Consider the following 14,728-nt stretch of genomic DNA (forward strand, 5'->3'; position numbering starts at 1 on the left):
GAAAACCATTTTCAATGATATTCCATAAATCCAGATTCATAGAAATCAAGAAAACTCTCATTCGAGTTTTCCAATAAGTGTAGTCCAATCCGTTAAACAACGGTGGATGAACAACCGATAAGCCATCTTGAAGAGCCATTTCTCTCGAGTGTAAATCCAAAATGAGAAATACCGAGCTCTGATACCAATTGTTAGGATCAAGAGCACAAAGAGGGGGGGGGGTGAATTAGTGCAGCGGAAATCTTTCACTATTAAAATCGAAAGCTGCGTTCGTTTGATAAAAACGATTGCGATGTAAAAGCCGATTCTAAGATTACTTTAACTTAAGATTAAGCGAGATGACATTAAAGTAAATCTACGAAGGCAGTTTGCAGTTTATGATGAAAATCAGAATGCAAGCGCAAACTGAAATGCAACGTTCGTACGATAAAACCGGTTTACGTCTAAATGCCAATTTTGAGGATACTGAACTTTGAGATACATTTTATAAATGCGCAGAAGGCAATTTGCAGTTATGATTGAAATCAAAACGTAAACGTAAACTAAAATGTAATGATCGTACGAAAAAGCCGATTTACGTCTAAACGCAGATTCGGAAAGCTCTGAACTTAGAAACTCGTTCGTAAAAGCGCGGAAGGCAGTAGCTATTTAGGAGGTTTGCAATAAAGATAAAATGCTCAAAGTAAATGCAAACCGAGATTTAGAGTGGTTCGGTCAATCTTGACCTACTCCACTTTTGGCTTCCTCTACCGACGAGGTCACCGACATCAACTAGAGGCCTTCCTTCAATAGGCGAGGCCAACCACCCTTTTACAGTTTCACACCTTTTGACGGGCTTAGGAGACAACCCTTACAGAAATTTTCTCTCCTCTCTTTACAACTTAGAACTTGGAAGAACAGAGGGAGGAGAACTTTTGGCCTTTACAATAATTTTGAGCTCTAAGAATCACAGAAAAGAATCAAGATTTCGGTGTTAAGTTGCTACCTTTCAGTGCTGAATGGGTGGGGCATTTATAGGCCCCAACCCAGTTCAAATTTGGAGCTCAAAACTGTCAATTCCCGGAATTCCGGGATCAGGCGGTTGCAGCTCCTGACTGGAGTGGTTGCACCGCCTGGCAGAGCTCAAAGACTGAGCCTTTGGGCGGTGCCACCTTTGTCAAGGGCAGTTGCACCTCTCTGCTTGAGCTCGAAGACCGAGCTCAGGTGGTTGCACCTCATGACTGGGGCGGTTGCACCGCCTGCCAGAGCTCGAAGACTGAGCTCAGGCGGTGCTACCTCCTGTCAGGGGAGGTTGCACCGCCCAGTCTCACTCGGAGACTGAGCCCAGGCGGTGCTACCTCTTGGCTGGGGCGGTTGCACCACCTAGTCTCCCTGGAGACTTAGCCCAGGCGGTGCTACCTCCTGGCTTGGGCGGTTGCACCTCCCACATCAATCAGGGTCCGAATGGGTTGATCCATTCGGCCCAATTTGGGTTTTTTAGGGGCCCAATTGCCCCAAGATTAAGTTAACGGGATCACCTCCCATTTCCAACTTAATCATTGTGCTAACTACGATATTTTCTAAGACGTTTACTGCAACTTGCTCCGGTGCGTCAATCGCTTCTTCCAGCGAGCTTCCGGCAAACTTCCGTCGATCATCCGATAAACCCTCGGTGATGCTCCTGCGGACTTCCGGCAAACTCCTGGACTTGCGACGATCCACTTGGCGAGTTCCGACGAGCTTCTTTGGCAAGCTTATGGACTTCTCGGATTTGTTCCCGCAGAACCTCCGACGATTGTCCGAACTTCCGTAGAACTCTCGAACTCCCAACGTAATCATTGTCTTGACTCCGGCGCAACTCCTACTGCATGTCTTACTTTCATCGTAGTTAATCCTACACATGTAAACAAAAATTTGATCGAGACAATTAATCCTAAGCAATTAACCAAGTTGTCCGGCATGTCATTGGTCCCTCGACGCTTCGTCCGATTCTTCGGCGCATCGTCCTTTCCTACGGCCTATTGCCCAATCGGCCAGTTGGCTCTGCAACTCCGATATCCTTGGCACAATACCCGCTCTTCTTGGCCCAATGCCCGAGTCCACCGCCCGAAGCCTTCTGTCGATACGTCGACCGATCCACCGGCCTGACGTCCAATCTTTTGACATGTTCCTCCGGCACAACATGATTTTCCCGCTTTAATTGTCTCATCCTGATCGAGGCATCCTGTGTCACTCAAAACGCAGATTAAATTATAAACATATATCAAGTAGTTTCATCATCAAAATACGAGATTCAATAGGGGCCAATTGGGCCCGAGTTTGGACTGGTTTGGGCCAAGTTTGGAGCCTAACCAGTGAGCTGAAATAGTGTAGGCGGTGGCACCGCCCAGCACCCGAGAGGTCCGGCGGTGGCACCGCCAGCCTCGGAAACCTAAGAGAATTCAAAATTTGGAGCCCAAATTTGAATCATCTTGGGGCCTATAAATACCCCTTAATTCTCAGCAGAGAATACAACCATTGAGAAAGTAATAGATTGAGATAAAAGTCTTAGAGAAGTTTTTAGCAAGTCTTGTTTTCAATTTCTTGAGTGTTCACCTCCTTCTTTCTCTTCAAAAATTGTAAGAGTGTGAACCACTTGTAAAAGGTTGTAAGAGGGGGTATTTGTCCTTCCCCTTCAAAGAGATTTGCTAGTGGAAGTTGGGAGCCTAATTGAAGAAGGCTTCACAAGTGGATGCAGGTCATTTGATCGAACCACTTTAAATTGGCGTGTTCATTGAATGTGTGAGTACTTACTTTTCTGCAATCGTTATCTACACAACAGCAAGTTTCTAGTTTTTACTTTACTCAAGTTACAATCAAAGCGAAATCTCCTTACATTTTACAGAATCATTTTCGAACTTACAAGTTTTAATCCGCTGCACTAATTCGCCCCCCCCCCCCCCCCCCCCCCCCTCTTAGTGCCGCTCCGATCCTAACAAAACAGAGGTGAGGCTGTGCATCAGAGTGGAGAAGAGAAGAAGAGGAGAGGAAGAGAAGAAGTGAAGAAGAGGAGAAGAGAAGAGAAGAAGAAGAAGAAGAGGAGAAGAAGAGGAGGGAGAAGAAAGGAAAGAAAAAGAAAAGAGGAAGGAGAAGAGAGGGAAGAGGGAGAGGAGAGAGAGGTAGCTGCAGCAGCTAGGGCTGCAGCACCTCTATTTCCCGTAGAGGGAAACAGAGGAGGAGAGGATGTGTGGGGCATTAGGGAGGAGAAGGGAAGAAGAGGAGAAGAAGAAGAAGAAGAAGAAGAAGAAGAAGAAGAGGGAGGAGGTGGCTGCGGCTGCGACTGTAGCAGTTGCAGCTTGGGAAAGAAGAGAAGGAAAGAAAGAAGAAGAGGGAGAAAAGAGCAAAGAAGAGGAAGAGGGGAAGGGTGTCTACGGCAGCAATAGTGGTATGGTTGCAGTAGCATCAGTGGCGTGGCTGCATCAGTGGCGTGGCTGCAGCAGTGGCATGGCTGTGGCAGCGGCGGTGGCTGTGGAAGCTGTGTTTGGAAAAGGAAAAAGGAAGGAATGAGAGAAAGGAGAAAGGAAGTAGTGCAATGGCAGTGGCTGCGGCTACGACCGTGGCTACGGCTGCGGTTGGGAAAAAGAAGATAGATATAGAAAACGAAACAGGGAAAGGAGATAGTTAAAAAATAGAAGAAGGATTTAGGCATACACCTTCTTCGGATCTTCGGATCAAAACCTTCAAAAGGCAAGTGTCCCGATCTTTTCTCCTGCAAGTGTTATCTTTCCTATTGCAAGTGTTCCGATCCTTCCTATTGCAATTGTTTTGATCTTTCCTATTATAATTCCATCTTTGCTATTTGCTTTGAATATGAGAAACTTTGAATTGTTCTAGCATTATATTTGATACATCTCTTGTTTAGACGTAACAATTTGAATATGGAAAACTTCCAAGATTCTAACCCTTCCATCTTGTTTTAGCTATAAATCCATGCATAGATTTTCAATTTAGACAAAACTTATTTGATTAGAATATAGACTCGTAACCTTTCTTTTGATACCTTATTTGAAGAATTCGGAGTAAGTTTTCCTACCCAAACTTCTGTTTTAGTTGACCCTATGAATTTTGCGAAACAAGGATCATAACTTCTGACCTTTTGATACTGAACTACCTATAAGTCTTTGTTGAAAACTCTGATTTGTCCAAAGCTTATTTCATTGAAACTAGACTCGTAGATATTTCTTTTGATATATAGATTGAAAGATTTGAAGTCCAAACACCTGCCTAGTTATCTATTGAATCTGACCTTATGAATTATACCAAACAGAGATTTTGTTCTCTGACCTTTGTTTACCAAATTTTTTGTTACTTTCTGTTGAGAACTTCAAATTACATGAAAATTATTTTATCTGAAAATAGATTAAAATATCTTTCCAATGATATATTTCTTGAGTAAATTGGAGCACAATTGATAGTTTGAATCATTTGTCTAATGTGCCTCTCGAATTCTGCCAGAAATCGAGCTTTGGTCAATTTCGCGGATTCTTGTTCCATTCCCTTTGGAAATTAATTTCATTTAGCATTCTTTCTTCAATTGAGCATTATATTGCTGCTTTGAATCCTTGTATGATCTTGTCTTTATATTATTTGTATTCTTAAAACCTTTTATGTAAAGTTTATATTGTATTACATTGTTTCGTATGGACATATGTATATTTCGTTGTTCCGCATGTGCTTCCGATATATGCCAAAATCCTAGTATACTCTTATCTTTAGTTCTTTTCAAATTTGAATGCATTTGTGAAAGATTATGTTTGCATTGTATTGACTCAAAAAGTCACATGTACGTTTCGTTGTTCCGCATGTGTTTCTGATATGTGCTAATTTTATTGTTTACACTATCCTTTTGTACTCTGGTATTTGTGGGATACTATGAACCTTTGTCAAAAATGGTAAAGGGAGTTATGCATAGAGCCTGTGATGCTCTACTAACCCCCTTTGACTTCACCTAGATGTGGGTGGTGTTGAATCTCGGATTTTAATGATGAAGTCAATTATCATTTGTTTATCTAATCTATATGTCGAGATAAGTGTGCAGGATTAACTACGATGGCAGTAAGACATGCAGCAGGTGTTGAGCCGGAGTCAAGATCAAGATCATGTTGGGGGTTCGAGAGTTCGTCGAAAGTCCAGACGTTCGTTAGAGGTTCTACAGGAATAATCCAAGAAGTCTAAGAGCTTGCCAAAGAAGCGCGTCAGAACTCACAAGAAGGTCATCGCAAAATCCAAGAGTTTGCCGGGAGTCCACCGGAGCATCGTCGAGGGTTCGTTGGATGTTCACCGGAAGTTCGTCGGAAGCTCATCGGAAGAAGCGATTGACGCATTGGAACACGATTTGCAATATTGATGTCTTAATTGTCGCAGTTAGTATGTATATTAAGTTAGGATTGGGAGATGATACCATTAACTTAATCAGGGGCCAACTAGGCCCTTAACAAACCCAAATTGGGCCAAATGGAACAGCCCATTCAGACCCAGAATTCCTGGCCGACGGTGGCAACGCCTAGGAGACTCGGTCTCCCAAGAGTTCTGGGCGGTAGTGTTGCTCCTGTCAGGCGGTAATACTGCTAGCAGTTATTACTACCAACGGTGGTACCTGTTGAATCTCGGATTTTGATGATATAATCAATTGGTGGGTTAATTGATCTAATCCATATTATTGAGTTAAGTGTGCAGGATTAACTACGATAATCAGAAAACATAAAGCAAGGATACCGGAGTCGAGCTCGATGGACGTTTAAGAGACCGAAGAATCATCGGAGATGCTGCCGGAACCGTCCGAGAAGAAATCGGGAACGTGTCGGAAGTTCGCCGAAGAAATCGTCGGAGGCTCGCGGAGATCACCAAGAAGGCTCGGCTACTCGTTAAAGTCATCACAAAGATTGGGAGCTTGCAGGGAGTCCGTCGGAAGAAGTTCGTCGGAAAGCTCGCCGGAACAAGACTCGACGTTCGCGGTTAAAAAACTTGCTTAGGATGTTTTTTATGTAGTTCACCTATAATTAGGATTAGGATTAAGAGATAATCCTATATCCTGGTTAGGGGCCAACTAGGCCCAAAGTCAAATTTGGTTTGGGCGAAAAATAAGCCAAACCAATGAATCGGAAAGCCAGGCGGTGGAACCGCCTGGCTGGGCGGTGACACCTCCTTGGCTGGGCGGTTGCACCGTCCAGCACCCGAGCGCTGGGCGGTGGCACCGCCTGGCTGGGCGGTGGAACCGCCAGCACCGGGAACCCTAAGAGAATTCAAATTTTGGAGCCCAAAATTTGAATCCTCTTGAGGCCTATAAATACCCCTCAAATCTCAGCTGAGGTTATAACTTTTGAGAAGCATTTTGATTGAGAGAAAAGTCTTAGAAAGTCTTAGCAAGTCTTGTTTTCAATTTGCTAGAGAGTTCTCCTCCTTCTTTCTTATTGAAAATTTGTAAGAGGTTGAGCTGCTTGTAAAAGGTTGTAAGAGGGGTGTTTACCCTTCCATTTCAAGAGACTTGCTAGTGGAAGGTGGGAGCCTCATCGAAGAGGGGCCTCGCAAGTGGAGTAGGTCATTTGACCGAACCACTCTAAAAATCGGCGTAATCTCTAGTTTGCTTTTTATTATTGTCATTTACATTACTGCAAATCTTCTTACTGCTTTAGTTCCTTATTACTCTTGCTGCGCAACTTTAAGAATACGCCTTCAAGTTAAATTTCTCAAGTTTCATTCTTAACGTACGAAAGATTTTGTTAAAATCGAAGTTTTAATCCGCTGCACTAATTCACCCCCCCCTCTTAGTGCCGCTCCGATCCTAACAAGTGGTATCAGAGCAAGGTTATCTCTCATATTTGGTTTAATACCCAAGAGAGATGGCTTACTCCGGCATGCAAGAGGGCCATTCTATTGCACGACCACCTTTGTTTAATGGGTCGGATTACACATATTGGAAGACTCGCATGAGAATCTTCCTCATTTCTATGGACTTTGAGCTTTGGTCTATTGTCGAGAATGGATTTCAAAAATCTTCTCTTCCGATGAGCGAATGGAATGAATCGGAGAAGAAGGTTTTTGCTTTAAATGCAAAGGCTATGAATGCCTTGTTTTGTGCACTAGACAAAAACGAATTTAATCGTGTTTCAATGTGTGATTCGGCTTTTGATATTTGGAGAACTCTTGAGGTCACTCATGAAGGCACTAGCCGAGTGAAAGAGTCCAAAATCAACATCCTTGTGCACTCTTACGAACTTTTCCGAATGAAACCAAGTGAGTCCATCGGAGACATGTACACCCGGTTTACGGATGTCATCAATGGACTCAAAGCTCTTGGTAAAGATTTTACTAACTTTGAACTAGTAACTAAAATCTTAAGATCCCTCCCTAAAAGTTGGGATCCAAAAGTTACGGCCATTCAAGAGGCCAAAGACCTTAAAGCATTCCCTCTTGAAGAACTCATTGGGTCTCTAATGACCTACGAAATGACATGTCAAGCTCATGACGAGCTCGAGAACCCCCTTCCAAAGAACAGGAAGGATATGGCACTCAAATCACAAGAAGACCACTTGAAAGGAACATCAAGTGATGAGGACAGTGACAATGACATTGCACTTTTGACTCAAAAGTTTAAAAAATATTTAAGAAAGAACAGATTTAAAAATAATACAAAAAATAAATTTGAACAAAAGAAGGACCAAGTGATTTGCTATGAATGCAAAAAACCGGGACACTACAAGAACGATTGTCCTCAAGCCAAAAAGAGGACATCAAAGAAGAAGGCGTTCAAGGCAACGTGGGATGATTCAAGCGCATCCGAAGAAGAGGAGTCCAACACCGAGCAAGTTGCTCATTACGCGCTAATGGCTTTAGGAGAAGAGGTATGTGATTTACTTAATGAAGATTTATCTTTTGAAGAACTCTCTATCGCTTTTCATGAATTATTTGATGAATGTAGAACTGTTAGCAAGAAGTTAAGTATCTTAAAGAAAGAGCATGCTTTGCTACAAGATAAGTTTGATAATATTCAAACTCCTCCATGCTCTAAGTGTGAGCACTTAGAAGCAATAAAAAATGAAAATTTGCTTCTTAAGGAAACCTTAAACAAGTTTAAGGTTGGTAGCAAAGGATTAGATATGATCCTTGCACACAAGGGTCACATCGCAAATAGAAATGGAATTGGATTTGTAAAAGGATTGCATCAAAATCCTACCACTTTCATAAAAGGACCTACATTACATGTTTCCTCTTATATGAAATGCAACTTTTGTTGCAAATCCGGACATATTGCCTACAAATGCCCATTTAGGAAGATTAGTTCACAAAAATTAATATGGGTTCCTAAAGGAACTATAAAGAATTCAATCATAAATAACAAAGTTAGTGGGTCAATTTTTGAGGCACCCAAAATCAAATGGGTACCTAAAAATCATCCTCTTTTGTAGACAAACCCACAAGCTAGGAGCAAGAGATGGTATCTCGATAGTGGATGCTCAAGACATATGACTGGAGATCCATCTCATTTCTCTATGCTCACTAGCAAAGAAGAAGGGTACGTTACCTTCGGAGACAACAACAAGGGCAAAATCATTGGCAAGGGAACTATTGGTAACAAATTTAATTTTTCCATTGATGATGTCTTACTAGTTGATGGATTGAAACATAATCTCTTGAGTATTAGTCAACTATGCGATAAAGGTTACATCGTTAGATTTGAATCAAATATGTGCATTATTGAAAAACCAAATCATAACATGACTATGATTGCTTTAAAACAAAATAATGTCTATACCATCAATCTTGATGAACTAAGTAATGAAATGTGCTTCTCCGTCGTAAATGATGATGCTTGGCTTTGGCATAGGAGATTAGGCCATGCAAGCATGAAAACAATATCTAAGATCTCATCTCAAGAATTAGTACGAGGAATTCCAAATTTAAAGTTTATTAAGGACAAAGTATGCGATGCATGTCAACTAGGCAAACAAATAAAAACAAGCTTCAAACCAAAAAATCAAATTAGCACTACTAGACCATTACAATTGATCCATTTGGACTTATTTGGACCAATTGATACAACAAGTCTAGGTGGAAGCAAATATGCTTTTGTGATTGTGGATGACTACTCTAGATACACTTGGACCTATTTCTTAGCTCACAAAAGTGATTGCTTCAAGTGTTTCTCTAAATTTTGTAAACTCACTCAAAACGAAAAAGGCCTCATGATTTCATCAATTCGGAGTGATCACGGTGGTGAATTCCAAAACCGTGACTTTCAAAATTTTTGCGAAAGTAATGGGTACAATCACAACTTCTCAACTCCAAGAAATCCTCAACAAAATGGAGTAGTTGAAAGGAAAAATAGAAACCTACAAGAAATGGCAAGAACTATGTTGAATGAACAAAGTTTACCTAAGTACTTTTGGGCCGAAGCCGTAAATACGGCTTGCTACATCATGAATAGAGTCCTAATAAGACCATCCTTATCCAAAACTCCCTATGAATTATGGAATAACAAAAAACCAAACATCTCCTATTTTAAAGTTTTTGGTTGTAAATGCTTTATTTTAAATGAAAGGGATGCTTTAGGAAAATTTGATGCTAAATCCGATGAAGGCATCTTTCTTGGTTACTCTTCCGTTTCTAAAGCTTTTCGGGTTTTTAATAAAAGAACTTTAGTAATTGAAGAGTCTATTCATGTAGTTTTTGATGAAATTTCCGATTTAAAGAAAAATGATTTTGATGATTTGGCTTTGATAATTTGAATTTAAATGAACCCTCTCCTCAAAATAGCCATTTGAATGCATCTTCTTCCGAAATTTCTTTACCAAAAGAATGGAAGTATGTAGATGCTCATCCAAAAGAGCAAATTATAGGAGATACATCAAAAGGGGTTCAAACTCGTTCTTCTTTAAAAAATTTCTGTGCTAACGCCGCTTTCCTTTCTCAAATTGAACCTAAATGCATTGACGAAGCCTTAAAAGATGATTTTTGGATCATTGCAATGCAAGAAGAATTGAACCAATTTGAGAGGAATGAGGTATGGAAGCTTGTTCCTAGACCAAGTGACCACTTAGTCATAGGTACTAAGTGGGTCTTTAGAAACAAGCAAGACGAAAATGGTATCGTGGTTAGAAACAAGGCTAGATTAGTGGCCAAAGGTTTCAACCAAGAAGAAGGTATCGATTACGAAGAAACCTTCGCTCCCGTAGCTCGATTAGAAGCCATAAGGATGCTCCTTGCCTATGCTAGTAGTAATAATTTTAAACTATTTCAAATGGATGTTAAAAGTGCTTTCTTGAATGGTTTTATTTCCGAAGAAGTATTTGTCGAACAACCTCCCGGATTTGAAAATTCTCTTCTTCCTAATCATGTATTCAAATTGACTAAAGCTCTCTATGGCTTAAAACAAGCTCCTAGAGCTTGGTATGAAAGGCTTAGTTCCTTTCTTATTTTAAATAATTTTACCAAAGGCAAGGTTGATACTACATTGTTTATTAAACATTTTGAAAATAATTTTCTTATTGTGCAAATTTATGTTGATGATATTGTGTTTGGCTCTTCGGATGAATCACTATGTGAATCATTTGCCAAATGTATGAGTCTTGAATTTGAAATGAGTTTAATGGGTGAATTAACTTTCTTTTTAGGATTACAAATCAAACAACTTAAGGATGGTATATTTATTAACCAATCTAAATACACATTAGAATTGTTAAAACGATTTAACATGGATAATTCAAAAGCAATAAACACCCCTATGAGTACTGCGACTAAGTTAGATATGGATGAAAATGGTGAAAGTTTCGATCAAAAAACATATAGGGGAATGATAGGTAGTCTACTCTACCTCACTGCGACTGGACCGGATATTATGTTTAGTGTAGGACTTTGCGCTAGGTTTCAATCTAATCCTAAATTATCTCATCTTAAGAGTGTTAAAAGAATATTTAGGTATCTTAAAGGAACTTCAAATTTAGGATTGTGGTATCCAAAATCTGAAAATTTTGATTTAATAGCCTATGCGGATGCCGATTTTGGCGGATGCAGAATAGATAGAAAAAGTACATCCGGAACATGCCAATTTTTAGGACATGCACTTGTTTCTTGGACTTCCAAGAAACAAAATTCAGTTGCACTATCTACGGCAGAAGCCGAATACATAGCTGCAAGTGCATGTTGTGCACAAGTCATTTGGATGAAAAATACATTAGAAGACTATGGAATTCACTTTAAAAATATTCCCATAAAATGTGATAATACTAGTGCCATATGTCTTACTAAAAATCCAATTCAGCATTCTAGAACTAAGCACATCGACGTTAGGCATCATTTCATACGCGATCATGTCCTTAACAATAATGTTGTTCTAGAATTCATTGACACAAAGCATCAATTAGCAGATATATTCACAAAAGCTCTGAACGAAGATCAATTTGAATTCATTAGAAGGGAATTAGGCATGTTAAATTGTCCCTAAAATGAGCTTCACGAAAAATGACTCGTTCTTTTCCTTTCCTTTATGGATTTGATTTCTTCTTCAATTCAAAATGATCCATTAAAGTATAATCTATTATCTTGAGGGAAGCAAACAAAAAAAAAGGGGAGGGTGAGGAAGAAAATTTTTTCCTCCACGGGATGCCAGCGGTGGCACCGCCAGATTTGGCGGTTGCACCGCCTGAGCGCTCGGGCGCCAGGCGGTGACACCGCTCGGTTTGGCGGTGGCACCGACCGAGCGACCCTTATTAACCCAAGGGGTTAGGGCCGGCGGTGACACCGCCCCCAACCCGAAGAGAGAGTTCTCAAAACCCACTCCCATTTCCTCTAACCCTCATTCTAACTCTTAGAAACATTGGAGAAGGATTCTTGGTGGTCCAAGCCTTCCATCTCTCAACATAATCTCCACAAGGTAACTCTTGAAATCCCTCCTTTCTTTTCTCTTTCTCTTGCTTATTTTTAACAATTGGTATCATCATCCTGTCTAGAAAATGGCTCCAAAGAGATCAAAAGGAATAAGGATTCAAGGAGATTCATATAACCATGACCTTTTTAGATCAAAAGAGGTAGCCCTTAGCTTTCCAAAATTTGAAATACGATGTGTCCATAAGGGAAAATACATTGATTTGGATGAACTAGAAGACTTAGATCCAATTAAATGGTTTGCTCAACTAGAAGCTCTACCTCTACTACAAATAGATGAACCAATCTATCCACGGTTAGTGAGATTGTTCTATACCAACCTATATGAAGACAATGATAGCCTAAGCACTTACATTCTAGGAACACCCATTAGAATTTTTGACAGCACCATTTGTGAGCTAATTGGCATAACTGAAAAAGATAGGGGATGCTATTTTAAAGGTAAATGGGACGTCAAAAAAATAGGAGCAACCTATTCCGAAGCCGTGAAAACAATTTTTGCAAATCCAAACCTTGACTTCCTACCCAAGAGCTGTGAACACTTAATGCCTTTCAACTCTAAAATTCTTCATCACATTATCACGAGCATCATATTCCCCAAACAATTTCATCTTGACGAAGTAAGTCAATTAGAGATAGGAACCATGTATTGGATTATGACCGGTCAGCATAATTGTTTCGGGTACTTGATTCGCCAACACATGCAGGAAATTATGACTAAGGATACTATATTGCCATATGGGAGGTTAATCACTAGAATTCTTCATGCCTATGACATTTGCATTCCACCCAATGAAGAATCTATTCAAAATGATCGATATAACATAATAAATAAAAACCTGCTAAAAAAACTTAGGTGCACTTTTAGCAATGGCATATGGGTTAGGCAGCCTAGAAGGACGGATCCAATTCCTATACCAATAAAACAACCCGAAACACCAATTCTTATGGGAAATGAATCTCCTCCTCCTAGTCCCTTTGGAGCAGCACCTTCAGCTCCTGTTTCCTCCTCTGAAGATATCATTATGGCGGAGCTATCTCAGATCAAATCACAGCAAAAACAAATTCAGAATCAACAAGTTGAAATTTTGAAGACACTACGACAGATGAATGAAAAAATAGATATCATGTATCAGCACTGTGGATTACCTCCTAAGGATTAAATTGATGTATCTTTTTATTCTGTCCTGTTTGCTGTTAAAAAACAAGTTCATGTTTGTCATCGATTGTACGATAACTGATCTTTCCTTTAGATAACTACTGTCTTAATCTGCATAGATGATGATGTCTTTTGGACAAACTATTTCTGGAAAATTTGAATGAAGAACTTTGATAAATGCTAAACCTTTTTCTATGATCATCAATTAGCTGGCTTGTCTCTTTTTGTTGATGACAAAGGGGGAGAAGTGATGACTTACACCAGAACGATAGCATGGCTAATATGAATTTGTGATATGAATGTCTTATATGACTTGCAAATACTTGAATATATCACAAGATTGATATCATGAAATTTATATTGAAAATCTTTATCTTCTATCGTAGCAAAACTCGTCCCGTATCATTTAACTTATGATTTTCATCGAAGTTTCGTACTCACTATTGTTTAATGAGGATAACGATAAAGTTCCACGATTAGAACTTATCGGGTTATGATTGAATCCAATGGGATGGAATTCAAGTGTTTTTTTTTTCTTTTTCTCATAATATGGCATATAGATAGGGGGAGTTATGTTTAACTCCGTCATCAATTGATTGTCATCATCAAAAAGGGGGAGATTGTTGAATCTCGGATTTTGATGATATAATCAATTGGTGGGTTAATTGATCTAATCCATATTATTGAGTTAAGTGTGCAGGATTAACTACGATAATCAGAAAACATAAAGCAAGGATACCGGAGTCGAGCTCGATGGACGTTTAAGAGACCGAAGAATCATCGGAGATGCTGCCGGAACCGTCCGAGAAGAAATCGGGAACGTGTCGGAAGTTCGCCGAAGAAATCGTCGGAGGGTCGCGGAGATCACCAAGAAGGCTCGGCTACTCGTTAAAGTCATCACAAAGATTGGGAGCTTGCAGGGAGTCCGTCGGAAGAAGTTCGTCGGAAAGCTCGCCGGAACAAGACTCGACGTTCGCGGTTAAAAAACTTGCTTAGGATGTTTTTTATGTAGTTCACCTGTAATTAGGATTAGGATTAAGAGATAATCCTATATCCTGGTTAGGGGCCAACTAGGCCCAAAGTCAAATTTGGTTTGGGCGAAAAATAAGCCAAACCAATGAATCGGAAAGCCAGGCGGTGGAACCGCCTGGCTGGGCGGTGGCACCGCCCAGCACCCGAGTGCTGGGCGGTGACACCTCCTTGGCTGGGCGGTTGCACCGTCCAGCACCCGAGCGCTGGGCGGTGGCACCGCCTGGCTGGGCGGTGGAACCGCCAGCACCGGGAACCCTAAGAGAATTCAAATTTTGGAGCCCAAAATTTGAATCCTCTTGAGGCCTATAAATACCCCTCAAATCTCAGCTGAGGTTATAACTTTTGAAAAGCATTTTGATTGAGAGAAAAGTCTTAGAAAGTCTTAGCAAGTCTTGTTTTCAATTTGCTAGAGAGTTCTCCTCCTTCTTTCTTATTGAAAATTTGTAAGAGGTTGAGCTGCTTGTAAAAGGTTGTAAGAGGGGTGTTTACCCTTCCATTTCAAGAGACTTGCTAGTGGAAGGTGGGAGCCTCATCGAAGAGGGGCCTCGCAAGTGGAGTAGGTCATTTGACCGAACCACTCTAAAAATCGGCGTAATCTCTGGTTTGCTTTTTATTATTGTCATTTACATTACTGCAAAT

This window comes from Musa acuminata, chromosome BXJ1-1, assembly GCF_036884655.1.
Source record: "Musa acuminata AAA Group cultivar baxijiao chromosome BXJ1-1, Cavendish_Baxijiao_AAA, whole genome shotgun sequence".
NCBI classification, from domain to species: domain Eukaryota; kingdom Viridiplantae; phylum Streptophyta; class Magnoliopsida; order Zingiberales; family Musaceae; genus Musa; species Musa acuminata.